The 15,538-nt window shown below is 31.2% G+C and overlaps 1 long non-coding RNA gene across 1 annotated transcript; it reads left to right on the top strand.

Annotated features, from left to right (window-relative positions):
• The first annotated feature begins 6,673 nt into the window (after nt 1–6,673).
• Nucleotides 6,674–11,657, top strand: LOC111613651. The gene is made up of 4 exons (XR_002754798.1): nt 6,674–6,906; nt 10,306–10,411; nt 10,826–11,170; nt 11,291–11,657. It is a non-coding gene; the product is annotated as an uncharacterized LOC111613651 (long non-coding RNA).
• Nucleotides 11,658–15,538: the final 3,881 nt, after the last annotated feature.

Genomic DNA, 15,538 nt, shown 5'->3' on the forward strand with positions numbered 1-15,538 from the left:
TTTTAAACAATAGGTAGTCTGTTAGCGTTGGTCAGTAGTAGTCCAAATTCAATACGAACGTTTGTTTCTTGAAAATTTGATCACGATTTAAATACAGTATTTACTTTTAATATTACAGATATGTCATCGAAAAGAAAACGTGTTGTATTATCTTTAAAAGACAAATTAAAGTATTTGTTTCGATTATCCGGATTTTTCATTATCCGGACTACCTTCATCCCCAATTAGTCCGGATAATCGAGGTTCTACTGTATTTATAGATTAATTTACATAAGTTATATATATGAGTTAATTTCGGTGAAATTTAAAAATTAACCGACCGAACAGATATCAGTGATAAAAATGCCAAATTAAATTTGCTTGTTGATATAAAATTTCTCTGATTCGCGAGTTCCATGAATTAATTTCATGATTCATGAAATTAATCTATCCAATTTCGAAATTTCTCCCCGTCGCGTGTCGCTCCGGGTTGAATTTTTGCCGTTTTTGAAAAAAATAATCGTGGCTATTGTATCGTCCGAAATTATTTTATTATTTTGTGAAAATAATATATGTATATTAATAAATGTAAAAAGAAAACAAATTATATTTCGGAAGTTAGTTTTAAGCAGGAACCCAGAGCATAGTCTGGGTTCTATGCTATCAATGGTGGTTAGGCTTTAACCAATCACAATTCAGTTAATGTGTTTTTGTCACATGACTACAACCCGCTATTTTCGAACAGTGATGCCAACTTTTGGGCTTTCTCCCTAAATTTAAGAGGAAATCATCTGGATGGGAAAAATTTAAAAAACGGATTTTATATTTTTCCCTTATCTGACAAATCACTCCGGCTCAGGCCGATTCGTGTCTCCCCTTATGCTGCGTGGACAATAGTGTTAAAAGTAACTTTTATAATGTTAATTAATTATTTCTACGATAGAGCATTTTCTTGTGACACTTCGTCTCTAGCTTATCTCGTAATTTATTGCATAACACTAATGGCTTCGGAAGACAGTGTAGGTGTTTTTTAAAAATTAGCACGCATATAAATTTTCCATCCTTGGTCTTAATCGTAGCTTTATATACTGTAGTTGAAGTACAAATGTGTGCATCCGTAGTTTTCGGGATTACTCCATTACTGAAACACTCAAAATTAAAGAAACATGGTAACAAGCATGGATAAATAAACCTTAAAATCGTGAGCATAGATGTCCTCAGAGGGAGCAAATGGGGTACTTGCCGTCCCTTGGATAGAGTAAAAAATTCCATAAACTATAATCGTAAAAGTGATCACCTAAATCGTAAAAGTGACTCCCTCGACCACGGGGCGCTTTGGTGCAATCCTATATTCCAGGGGTGGCCAACTTTTGTGTACGTAAGATCTACTTTTTATCTTAAAAATGTGTCGCGATCGACTCGTTGTCGTAGGCATAGTCTAAGTCAGGGATGGGCATTCCGCGGCCCGAGTCGCATAAAATGTGTATAAATACATCAATTTCCTAGCTTAAGAAGTATGCAGCAAAAATTCAAACGTTAACAACGTTATTTTCTACAACTTATGTGTGTGAATAGTTTTTCCTGCATTGAATTTTGTGAGTAGCAGGGGGTCACCGGGTCGAACCCTAATGACCGCTTAATCTGCACGGGTCGGGAAGACCCGCTCTCGGTTGTCGGATGGCTTGTTTTGTCGGATGACACCAATATGTGCAAACCGAGGGGATAGGATAAGAGTTTCTCCCACTTACCGGCTCGCTGTCAGAGAGTGGCTATAGGAGGGCAAAAGGAGTGGGAGGCGTAACGAAGTCATGATGAGATGTCGATAGTACTTATCAAGAGTCATTAAATTAGGAATAACATATTTAATATAAACTTAAATATAAATACAAATACATTAAGATTACACATTAATCCTAAACAACATGAAAGCGATAATCATAATAAGTTCCGAGTCGCGACAATATCGAACAACGAAGTCCGTCTATCCCGTAAGTGAGACCACCAAAGGTCCTCAACACAAAATAATTCTAAGTCCTATCCAAAGGAACAGATAAATAAATACAAAGTTCCGGGTATATCAGTAAAAGACAATATTTTCTAAGTCCGAGTATACCGAGAGACAATATTTTCTAAGTCCCGAGTATACCGAGAGAGAGTGAAGTAAAAACAATCTAAGTATTTACCTCTTTAGGTCGGCGATCAGAAACCTTGAAGTCCTTCCAGAGTAGACGCTTGTAGTCTTCTTTCTTCGAGGATCGCGTCCTCCGATGATCGCCTCGAGATCTCCGATCATTCCCCTTTTATACCTTTTTAGCGTGGGAAATCTCGGGGATTCTTCTGACGCAAACTGTCACTTCTCCCGATTTATGACAGTCTCCCCCGTCATGGGTGACGACAATGCAGACATCGCTTGACCAATTAATGTTAAAGTCGTCATCACCTGGGGAGATGACTGACCATTTTTGGTAATGTTCTCACCGTAAGGGTGCCCTTGTAGGTGACCTCTTGTCTACTCTCCATACAGGAACACCCATCCGTCTCCGTCCACCGGACACCCGCAGGAGACTACTCTATTACAAGGTGTCTGCGGTGTGACCAATTAGCAAAACAAACAAATATCCCGGGGAGAGGGGATTTCTTCCGCGGTCGCCTCGGACGACTTCGTCCTAGGGATGACCTTCTTGACGGACGAATTACGCAGTTCATTATCCGGGGTCTATTCCTCGGACATTAGGGTGAGAATGGGAGAAACAACGAAAATGATGATGAAAGAAATATAACTTGCTACTTATTTAATAAAAATTCTCTTAAAAGAGTCGGATTTTCACAATTTAGTAAAAATTAAAACGAGAAACCGGCTAACAGACTCACCTCGAAACTAATTTAAAACTAGCAGTGACTAATATTTAATCATAATATTTTTGATACATTACGTTTACATCAGTTCTAGAAGCTAAATTAAGTATACCTATTCTATTTTATAATTATAAATGAATAAATAATTGTGATTTACCGGCATTTTCCCCCCTCTTTTATCTTGTATGTGGCCGGCGTTAGTTCAAAAGTTTTGAAATGAGGCCCTTACACAAAAACGTTGCCCATCCCTGGTCTAAATGGCGAGGGGGAGGGAGGTGTGAAATACATACTAAGTTTAGATAGAAAAGAAAAGCCACAATTTAATTTAAAACACGAAGAAAAGGTACTTACATTTTAAATAAGAAAAATTGAAACTCAACGTTGTCACTTTCGGGGACCACCACTTCAACCTTCTTCCCTCTACCGTGTCCCGACCTACTCTCTCTGTCCCTTCTTTTTTCGATTTTACGACCCTTTGTCTACATTTCTTATTTCCCTTTTACAATTGTACGCAAATGGATTGCGCATGGATCGACATAACCGCATCTGAGGGAGAACGAGGAGGTCCGATATCACTACAGTTACGTTTGCGCGTTTCGTTCGGTTACAACTTACAAGTGTAACACATTAAGTCGAGACATCGCGAGCGATCGACCAAAATTGGTTTTGCGATCGACTTGTTGGCCACCCCTGCTATATTCTATTATATATTTGTGTACTAACAGCAGTCAACAGTAAGTACTTTTGCTAGGATCCTGCACGTTCGGACTTTTAATCAACGTAATCCTGCACTGTACACTTGAACTGTCTACTTCTGCATTGGATTGGTTAAAAGTTAAATCCTTTCCTCTCGCAGTTTGTCACGTACCAGTTTGTGTTGTCTCAGTATTTGCTACAGCAATCCCGTGTCTATGTCACTGTGTCTCATTGTCCGCGGACCAATCCACTGTTCAATGTACTCGCGTCTACCTGTATTTTCCTGTTCTGCCAACGCCCATTTTCTGTTATCAATATCTGTCGGTTTACTTGTATTGTATATAAAACCATCGTCGCGCAGCTCCTTTGTACATACCTGTTCACCATTGCATTGTTTGTTCCTCTGTTTATTGCATTTTGTATTCTGTTTATCTTCAATAAATGCGATGCAGGCGCCTGGAGATCTCAACTTTACCCTGCCCCACGCTCATCCCCTACTCTTCCCATGTCTCTTCCTTCCTTCCGTTCTTTACTACCTCCAGGTTGTACCTCTGAGTGTTGCCTGGAGGATTCCCCCTTTTTCAATTTAATGTAATGTAATGTAATGAGGTGGCAGCCTACTGCTCTGGGAGACCCGGGATCGAAATCCGACGGGTCGAAAAACCCCCAAGAATTTTTTGGGGGTGGACGGGTGGTCCGACCGGATATGTCGGGCCTCGGCCGAACCCATAATGGGCTTGCTTGAAGAGGCCCTCTTAGTGCCCACACGGCGGAAAGTTAAGAAAAAAAAACCTAAATATGGTTGAGGAACAGAGCAGAATTTTCTGTCTAGGGGTCACTTTTGCCCATAAGGAGTGCTAACAATGGCATAGCTAGCAAGGCCGTGCCGTAGATTTTCTCAGTGTGATGCAAGTCTTCGAAATGCCGCCCCTTAAATGTTTTTCTCTAAAATACCTTTGGTTGTGATTTAAAAAATTGTACGAATACTATTTTTACTTTGAAAATAAAAATTACTTTAAAATAATGATATCAAGTATCAACTAGAAGAATCTACTACTACCGTAGATTCAATAGAAATTAATGATAGATTTCTAAGTTTTGTTTGGCTTATTGAACTTCTTAAGTAGCGTTTTATTAACCTTAATTTGGAAAAACTTTCCATTTTAGTGGGGGACGTCACGAAAATGCACACTAAAAAGGATTTTTGGAAATTTCAACCCCCCTCGAGGGAAGAGGAGGAGAGAGTCGGTATAAAGTGTAAATAATAAACAAAGAAAGTAAATAGTGACATATATAGTATACATTTTGGCAATTAATAAATATTTTAATAATTTCCATCTTTTGGGCAACCCAAAAACAATAAATAGAAAATTCGAAATATTGAATTGGAAATATATAAGTTTTTTTAGACTTTAGAATTTAAAATCTACCATATACTGTAATTCAAGTAAAGCAAACAAGTTAATTCTCCATTATAAAGAAAATTTATTATTTTATAGGTTATTTAAATAAAAATTCTTTTTGAATACTAAAGATTTATTCTATTAAAATTCAATAATGATTTTAATCAATTTTTTGCGTTTTAGTAGGACACGCCTTGAGAATGCACACTAAGAAGGAATTTTTGGAAATTATCCCTGCAGGAGAGAGAGACAAGGTTAAGGATTATCTTAAAGAACTCTGCTTTACTGTACTATTTTAGATGCGGTTTTTTGCGTTTTTGCAGAAAATCCAACATATTTTCAGACCATGTAAAAATTCTCTAATTAATCTCGGAAGAGGGAGACCTAATTGTTGCATCCGGTGAAAACGGATAAAATCGGCTATAATCTAAAAATCTTAATCTTCGCTATCGTTACTTTTTGCCCGTGCAACGCCGGGTTCATCCGCTAGTAAAGAGATAACGAATACTGTATCTTTTAGTGGGGGACGTCATGAAAATGCCAGCAGCCGTTTTGACATATGCCTTTCTTTAACTTGTCATTCTATTGTCTCCACTTCAACGTATATAAATTTAGTAAAAATAGAGCAAAAGTAGCAAATGCAAATATATCCTAAGCAACTCTCTCTATCACATACAGAATTTAAAAGTGGTCCAATATTACCTAAAAACTCTCTATCACACACAGGCAAACGTTCCGCACCTGATATATACCCAGTTCATTCGAGTTCTTATTGTCACAACATAATCCTTTTTAATGATAATAATTAACTAAAATTGCTGTAAAAAAACAATAATTTTCTTACCTGATCTACTTTTTAAACACAAAAAAACTGAACTAGTAAAAATATTATACTGATACAGATATATATCTGATTCACTGATTAAACATAGAACAGCCACTCGCTACTTATAGAGACAAACTAACGTTAAAGCCAAATATTGTCAATAATTTAAGGTCAAAGCAGAACTATCAATACGTGCAATTGTCTTTTATGATAATTGCCACTTCAGCTTTTAGGAGAGTCGCTGTGCATATTACAAACAAAAACAATAGCTTTGCGCTGTCTTGTCAAAAGCCTTTTGACTGACACTCTCCAACAATGCATTTGCACCATAAACCGAAATCAAAGGGTACCGAAAGCACTTAAGCAGAGGCGTGCGATAAATCATTAATAATATACATCAATATCGTAATAACATAGATCAATATAGAAAAGCGTTGCGTAAAAATTTTTAATTATTGAATGGTTCAAATAATATTTTGATTTCGCTGCTTATGCCGCCTGATGCGGCCGCATCACTGCATCATAGCACGGCACAGCCCTGATAGCTAGCATGGGTGGCACCCGGTGCAGATATCGTGGTGCCACCCCAAGAATTAAAACTGTTAAAATTAATAAAAATCGGCGATAAACGTAAAGTATGGTTTTATTTAGTTAATACAAATAAGTGTCATTAATTGTCAAGTTACAATATTATGATAATAATAGTACAGTTTTATTAAACATTCTTTCACATTGATGTATGAAAGTGAAAGTTGGATATGGCAAAAGAAGAATGAGAGTAGAATTAATATACTCTCATATACATATTATGTACAAACACTTAAAAGCTCTTCTTTCTAGCTTTAACAGCTGCAAACTAGGAAATCACATCTTCAAAATTTATATTTTGTGTCGACTAGTGTTCTATTGTTAATATGCCAAGATTGTTAAGTCTCGTTTGGGTCATTGTTAACCGCAAGTAATTTTTTATTTTAGTTTGCTGAAACTCCTTTCACACGAAGAGACTGATACGCAAATTGTCAGAAATAACTTTAGTGCGACCATAAGATTCACAAGAGATTCTGTAAAATTAAATTATCTAATATGGATAACTTGGTTAAAATGGCTTCAAGCCTAAGTGATTTATCGTTGAAAAACATTGTGATGGTTTGTTTAAGTTTTTATTTTTCTCACGGTCACCTCCCCTAGCTACGCACCGAGTGCTATGGCCAGAATTCAGATGAAAAGCGGGCTGAATACTGTACATACCAACGAGCTAGAATATACTATATATAGAGTGACTGATTTTAGATACAGCAGTCTTGGTAGCAACGACGGGTACTATCAACTGCCATTTTATTTTAAGTCAAAACATTGAAGTCTGTACTACGTGTTGGGCAGGATTATACTTTAGAATCTATTTTCCCATCTAAACCTAGATTATTTCATCTCAAATTAGTCATTTTCTAAATTTTATTTAATTATTATAAAGAATGTAAGATCAGAGTTTAAAGTGGTAATCGTAGTACTTAATTCTCAAAATGCTAATATTTTTATAAGTACGAACCAGGTCTTGAAGGTCTTTACTCTCAGTCAAAACTTATTTGTTTATTTATAGTGTACTCAGGCAGTCTGATCTATGCCATACTCGGTACGTTGTTGATTTTTTTCGGACAGTGTTTTTTTATTTTGCAGAATATAAGTAGTGTTCTTGTGTTTTTATTATAGTTATAGTTTTTCATTGTAAATATTTTCACAAACAAACTACATTTTGACCTTTGTCGCGTTACAAACCACATTGTTGACGTTAAAATCCTTCTAAGAGGTTATAAGGAGTTAATAATTGTGGGAAATGGAAGAAGGGTTGCATTTGCCCATCAAAAATAGATAAAAACATGCCAGTAAGTGAGAGTTAAAAAAAAAAAAATATGTGGAAACTGCACCATTAGGATGTGAACAAATTGCCACTATACGCATCATTCTGGAAAATGAAAGTATATTAACATGAACTAACCTTTTGTACGTTATGTTGTAGACAACAAACTTAAACACTGAAGTCACGAGCCTGAAGAGGAATTGGAAAATTATTACTCCGAAATGCATTGTTAAATAGCCTAAATAAAGTGAAATGTTTTAATCTCGGTCTCTTTTAACTGCGGATAATTAAGAAAGACGTGATAAATATCACCAGTCTCACAATTGAAAGAATTTTACTTATAACTTTTTAATTTTTAATTATTACCTAATGGCAAAAAGCTTAATTTTGAGGGTAGTGATGAGTTTTATATATATATAAAACTGTAATATTAATAATAAATAACATCTTCATTTGGTTAGACCTCTCTCGAGATACAACACATGAAACCCCTTTATCTCTTCACCCCTTCAACCTTTTAACCACCAAAATTTAATGACATCAATGATCCTTATACGCAGTGGTGATATTCGAAATATTTAACAAAGGGTTTGCTAACAGAAAATTTTTCTTTAACAAATTTTTTTCGCTCAAATGGTGCATTAGCAACATTAGCGCAAAAACTGACCTTAAGATACCCATATAAATAAAAACAAATGCGTTGGCAAAATTAAGTCAGTTAAAATTTAACATTGTTAATGCCATAACTATATTTTTTTGATACATAATAAAAAAGTGTTCAAAATGGTTTATTTTGTACATATTTTAATATTTTCATTCAAAATATTTTATAAACATAAAAATTAGCTTTTTTTTTTAATCAGAGAAAGTCTGTTTCTCAAGAAAAAACTTTTCTAAATCATTTATTTTATCATTAGGTATTATTATAATAATAGACAGATGTCATCGTCTCTCGAAATACAATATCTTTTTTATTTCGCTGTCGATAGCCCGACACGTGTACTGCAGTCATCTTATATTTTGTCGCGCGCGTGGGATTGTGGAATCTCTCGTATGACCGGACCTAGTTTCGAGAACTCTCTTGAGTCGATCGCGATTAAACCTCGTTTCAGTCGAGATTGAAACGGTCGATGGAGGTTGCACCAAGGCGAACGGTGTATAAGGCTCTAGTTTAGTAGTGTTACAGAGTATAATACGTATATTTTAACATATTTTTAAAAGAAAAAACCACTGAGAAATGTTACGTGTGTTTAACAACGGGTTCGGAAAACTTTGAAAATGTTAACAAAGGGTTCGGCCGAACCTGTGCGAACCCGCTGAATATCACCACTGCTTATACATAAGCCAGCATGCCAAATTTTGTTTCTTATAGACGTTGACACACACATACATGGAATATTTTTCCATTTTTTGTTTTACTTTTTTGGGTTCAGGTCTCAAAATGTGGAGATTTGTAAAAAAAAACTTTGAGAGCTAAATTTGACACGATTCCAATGCTTTCCTTTTTATGTATACATAACAGGAAAGTAAAATTAAGAATGTTTTGAAATGCATTTAACTTATTGCTACAGAATATTTTGTCTTGTTTATTCAAAATTAAAAAACCTAAGTAGAGTCTTTTGACTCGCACCATCTGTCAAGGGTTAAAACTATTCCTCTGCACACTTTTACACGAGTTAGAATATTCTACCTCATTGCCTTCACCAAGAGTGGCACGCTCCCTTGACTAAAAGGAAAATGGTGGACGTGTATTCAATTTTCTTTAAACATGGCGTCACTGTTGCCACTCTATGTAGTATATTCTAACTCATTGCTCTTAACGGCCAAGCCCAATCATTCCATCAACCCTGTTATCCAACTCATTCCATCAACCGTGCTATCCACTCTTGTGGATAGCACGGTTGATGGAATGAGAAAGGGTGCCTTGTCAAAGGGAGCTGGAGATTTTTCTCTGGGTCTGAAGAAAACTTAGGAGCCCATAGTGATCCCTATCCACATGAATTAATTTTATTTTCTGTTAGTAAAAATAACATCTTTAAAACTACTTTTTTTAATAAAGAAAATTCTATGCATTGACGTCTTACACAATGCAAATTAGTAGTTTCTTTAAATACTTTCCTGATATTGTTTCACCATTGTTTAGATGGTCAAACTTCATTGCTTTTGGGGTTTTAGTTCCCCATTTCTCATTCATGTCAGCTGATTTTATTAAGAATTAAGCCGTGGATAATGGACATTCAAGGACATAGCATTTTATTAAATATAGCAAATTAGCATATAGTCCTTGAATGGTCCAAAAACAAATTTATTTTTTATAACTATCCTACAGAAATGATAATTTATTAAAATAAAATTAAGAAAATATCCAAATAAAAGAAAAAGACTCAAGTCAAACATCATAATTTAATAGAATATAACCATGAAAATTCCAAAATATGTTAGCACTTTTAGGATATCTCCTATACTCAAGTTAAATTCTATGATGATGAATCTTTTTCTGTTACTGTAACACTTGTTTACATAATATCACTTATAACCAAGATCATGTTTTGTTTTCAAAAGTAAAGGTTTACTGTTTATAAAATATAAAATGTGTTGATTCAAATATGAAGATTTAATGCAAAATGTAGTAAATTTATTTTAAAGAGATAATTAATTTGAAATTTCTCAATACTTTAAACTCATTCCAGAACTAGAATCTCTTATTACTCAAATTTGCAATGGTAAAAACCCGAGGAAGATTTCTTAAGGGTGTAGAAAACATTAGTGCAGGACTGAAATTATATACTGGAAATAGTGAGTAAGGTTATAATTTTTATATTATGAACTGAGGTTCCAGCTGAACATTTGAAATGATCTATTCTCAAAGGTCTTATGATAACTCTAATATGCCATTTTAATATACAGCAGTGTATCCAGATATCCCTTTTTGAATTTTCAATTGTATTATAATATGCATTATCATTAAAACTAACAAAACAATTAAAAAGATTGGAAAGAATAATTACAGAATGAAACAGTAATATACAGGATAGTGCAAAGGTCACTTAACCATGTCTTATTTTGTATGTTCCAAATAAAACTTACGAATATGAACTGCAAATTGAGTTTAGAACATGCTTTTCTTTTACAAAAATTTAATGTTAACATAATAAAAAATACAACTAAATTAATTATATTTTTTAGTTAATTGTAATTTATTTTTTACAGTGATAAGCTGATTATTGGACCGGCCACCTGCTATAAACTAAGTTATTTTTTGTAATTTAAAAAACTTATGCATTTTGGTCACATGACTTAATCAACATAAAATTATTTTTCTAATAGCAACAGATCTCTCTCTTAGAATTAATGTGAATATGTTTCCTTCTTTTTTATGTTAGGAGACTCATTAATGATGTTTCTGTTTCTGTAGTACAAGGAAAGCAACCACAATTAGAAAAAATACTAAAGAAGAAGATCTAAGCACAGAAAAGGAAGAAGAAAAGCAAACATTCATAAATGAGACAATGGAAATGTTTATTTTTCTCATTCTAATTTTATTTGAAATTAATAGTAATGACTGTTATATTTAACCATTTATAAAATTAATAAATTCAACATACTAAAACAACAGAAATTTTAAAAGAAATATCTTTATTCTGTTTAGTCAAAATTACTTTCATATTTTTACAGAAGCAATTATGCCAAAACTTCTAAGAGAGATTTTGAATGAAATTTAAATAAATTGGGATCCTTGAACACTTCTCGAAAGACAATTGTTAGAATGTGAATAAGAATTCAAGTTTTATTAAAAGTATAATTCAATTATTAAAAATGATTATTTTAACATTTTTTCAATTACAATTGATAAAATTTAAATTAATTTAATAATACAGTAGTAATATTTAGAATTTATTGAAGATTTTACATTTTTTTAAGAACATAATTTTAAATTTTCTATCACACGATGGACAGAAAAAGTATAAATTTGTTCTGATTGGCTTAGTTTACGATTTTGATACATATATTGTTTATATTAAGATTAATCACCAGTTATCAAATTTAACTATAGTCTGCCTTATTGGAAAGCTCAAACAGTTATATTAATTAAATTAAGTCCCAATACTTTTGACCCTTTGGACCATCAAAGGTGGTGTCTTGCCACAGAAGAAGTCTATACTACTATTTAGAACACTAAAAACCTTTTAAACAGTCTTTCTAAAATTATTAAATCATTACAGAAGAAATACTATTATTTATAGTTTAAGATTTCTTCTAAGGCTGTACATTCCTGATGAACTGAAAGGTTTGGAAGTACTTGGAATTTAATGCAACTGTTTGAACTCTCCAATAAAGCAAAGTATGCTTATATTTAATATAAAAAATAATTATGAATTTTTGGCATATACATGATTTTATATATGTATTTTAAAATTTAAATATTTACATTATTAATGAAAATATTTAAATTTTTAGAAACAAATAATTAATTTTAAACAAAATGTATATACATTTATTTACTGTAATTTCTTGTGTATAACCTACAGCTGCTTTCAAATTTACTTATAAAGGCAGATGACAATGGATTATTCATAAGAAATAATGGTATTTTATCAAGTAAAAAATTTGAAGTATTTAAACTAATCCATTATTATTGTTATAATTAACCCAAAATTAAAAAATAATACAAAATGATCTAAAATAAATGGATAAAGAGTCAAAAGTTTTTAGAAATGAATCAAGAATCTTGGCAAGTGAAGTAAATATAATGTTAAAACTTTCAGGTCCTTGTGTGTGTGTGTGTGTGTGTGTGTGTGTGTGTAAACATCTACTCAAAAACCCAATTTATAGTTAAATGAATTGCCAAATTATCATGCTCTAACACATATTATTTAGTATTTAATTAATTACATAGTCATATTTTAGCCTGATAATTCAGCAGTTTGGCTTTAACTTTCAGGTTCTAACTTGTGTCAGTAATGATTTATATAGTAAATGAGACAATTATAAAGTATATTAATATAACTTTCTGGCTTTAAAAATAATAATGAATTTTGGTAAGTTCAAAGATATAATTGCATTTTTGATGGTATAATAACTACACTTAAGTGTTGTGGCGTTACCAATATCAACTTTTAGCATATGAAAATGTTCGTTAGTACTTTCAGTAGCATAAAGTTACCATTATCAGGTGACTACTGAATACAATAGCTATCGAATTTTACATTTTTGAACAATATTTGAAATTAAATATAGCACGTGGATGGAATATAATATCAATTTGAATAAAAACGATGTTCTAAAAATATACAGTAATAACAAGTGGTGTAATTTCCCAAGATTTACATAGTGTGCAATAGCAAAAGCAAACCCGTTTATGCAAAAAAGGAATTAAAACTGTTGATTGAATTGTTTGAATAATGTAACCCATAATTGTGGGATTTTAAGTGTTGGGGTGTTGCAGGGTGTTATAGCTGTTATGTAGAGGCTCTCCCATATAATTCTTTCCAATTATTGCACCACATTTCAGTAATTTTGTTTGGGCCCAGAGTGACTGATAATTTTGGTCAATCACTTTTTTTTCATAGCTGTTGTATTTGATATTCGCCTGATGACAGTAAGTTTATGCTACTGAAAGTACTAGCGAACATTTTCATACACTAAAAGTTGATATTGGTAATGCCACAACACTTAAGCGTAGTTATTATATATTCAAAAGTTGGCATGAAGTGTAAATTATTTTATTTCATTTTTGATAGATCATTTCTAGTGGTTTTTTTTTTTTTTAAATTTTAAATAAAAATTCTTTGACTAAATAAAATTTTACTATTCATTTACAAAGTTATCTATTTTCTAATATATTGTATTTTGCTATTAATGATTATATAATCAAATATATGCTAGTAATATTTGTGTATGTTTAAATTTGATATAATAAAAGATTTTCAAATATTACTTATAAATTTTTTATTAGTCATTATGATTTTGAGTATCTTTTATATTGCTTACATTTCTAAAAACAAACAAAATATAACAAAAAAATAAACAAAAACAATATATATATATATATAAACATATGTAAATAATCTATATATTAAATAAACAATTCTGAACATATATCAATAATATATATATACTATCATTAAAATGATTGTGAAAAATGTTTCGGATTATTTGGTACCTTCTTCAGTTTATGTACAAATGTAAAGAAAGATTAGTAAGAAATAATATCATCTAGAAGCAATTTTTAATGTTGATAGATGAATGAATGAAAGTGCCATGTAAATAGAAATTGTGAAGTAATATGGATAATAAAATTAGTATGATAAAACTGTGATATAAGTAAGTGACTAATAGAAATAGCATAATGAAGAAAAATTATTTTTTACTGATTTATTTACCAAATTTGCTTATATATTTGTGGACTGCAATTTAAATTAATTTCATTACTAATATTACATTTTAGATAAATTATTTTTAATTTCCAAAATTTCTCTACTAGTACAACACCTGTTTATTTTATATTTTATAAAAAAAAAATTCCAGATGTTATCAGGTTTTTCATAATCTATATTTTCATATGCATTTAAAAATAAAGATAACACTGAATTTACCAAAACAACTTTCACATACGTATTTTAATAAACTGTAAATTTTAATGATAGTAAACTGACTGTTGTTCTTGTTTTGTATTAAACTTTAAATTTAGATAAATATCTAGATTTTTTAAATAAACAAATTATATTTAAAAAAATTAAATACTTCAATAATAATTTTATGTACATATTTGTAACAATAAATATATATCAATTAATGTGCATTATAACAAATAAAATGAATACATTTTCTAAAAATAGTAAATATTTTCATACAATCAAATCTTAGGAAAAACCAAATTTCATTATGATCAAATATAACTCCCTGATTTAAAGCAATCATAATCAGATTTTAAAAATGATTTTCCCATAATTCTATTGTCTTCTGGGATCTGTTTGATTCCATTTTTTTCCCAGAAAACAATCTGTGCAATTTTCTGAAAACAAACCAGATAATTGCCATACATGTTGTAAATCCAGCAGTAACAACTCCAATGGTAAACAATACTCCACTGAGAATGATGATTCCAACTGTTAGCAAAGTTCCTGAAATATATTTTAATTAAAATTGATACAATTATAGTAATTTTTAAATAGTTTTATTAATTATTAAAATACAAATATAATAAATTAAAACAAATGGAAGGAATATTAAAACTTTATACCCCTTTGTCATGACTTCTTGAACTCTTACCTGAAATATCACAAGAAAAATTCTGATCTAAACATTGATTTTTGGATTTCATAATTGTTAGTTTCCAACTTAATTGATTTTATTTCATCATAGAAATTTATGTATACTAAATAAATTCATTGTAAGTTTTTATTCAAATGGAGAGAGCAATGGCAATTTCATGAATTATATATAAATAAATTTGACAAATCTGATATCCTAATAATCATTATATTGCATAATTAATTATTATTGTATTAAAGAATTCATTTATCATTCTTTAAATTATAATAATAATTACAATAGTTGTAAACATAACTGTAGCATCAGATAATTGCATGAAGTGTAAACATAATCAGTTATGTTTTTAAATATATTCCTCTAATTCATTCAAATAATTTGTTGAATAAAAACTACTGTGATTATATTCAATACAGATTTTTATCAAAAACTTACTGCATGTCTGCAGTAGTTACTCATTTTAGAATTAATAATTTGCTGTTTCAATATTGAAAAATAAATTTCAGTATACTTTGGAAAATAATATATAATTTTATAACATCTTGCTAAAAAAGATATAATTTGAGATGTCTATTGATTTTATAAAATATCAATAGATTACTACTGTCTCTGATATAACTACTGAAAATCATATTCAAAGTTAGATACACT

The sequence above is a fragment of the Centruroides sculpturatus genome, unplaced genomic scaffold (genome assembly GCF_000671375.1).
Source record: "Centruroides sculpturatus isolate CEXI.00-Female unplaced genomic scaffold, Cexi_2.0 scaffold1805, whole genome shotgun sequence".
Taxonomy (NCBI): domain Eukaryota; kingdom Metazoa; phylum Arthropoda; class Arachnida; order Scorpiones; family Buthidae; genus Centruroides; species Centruroides sculpturatus.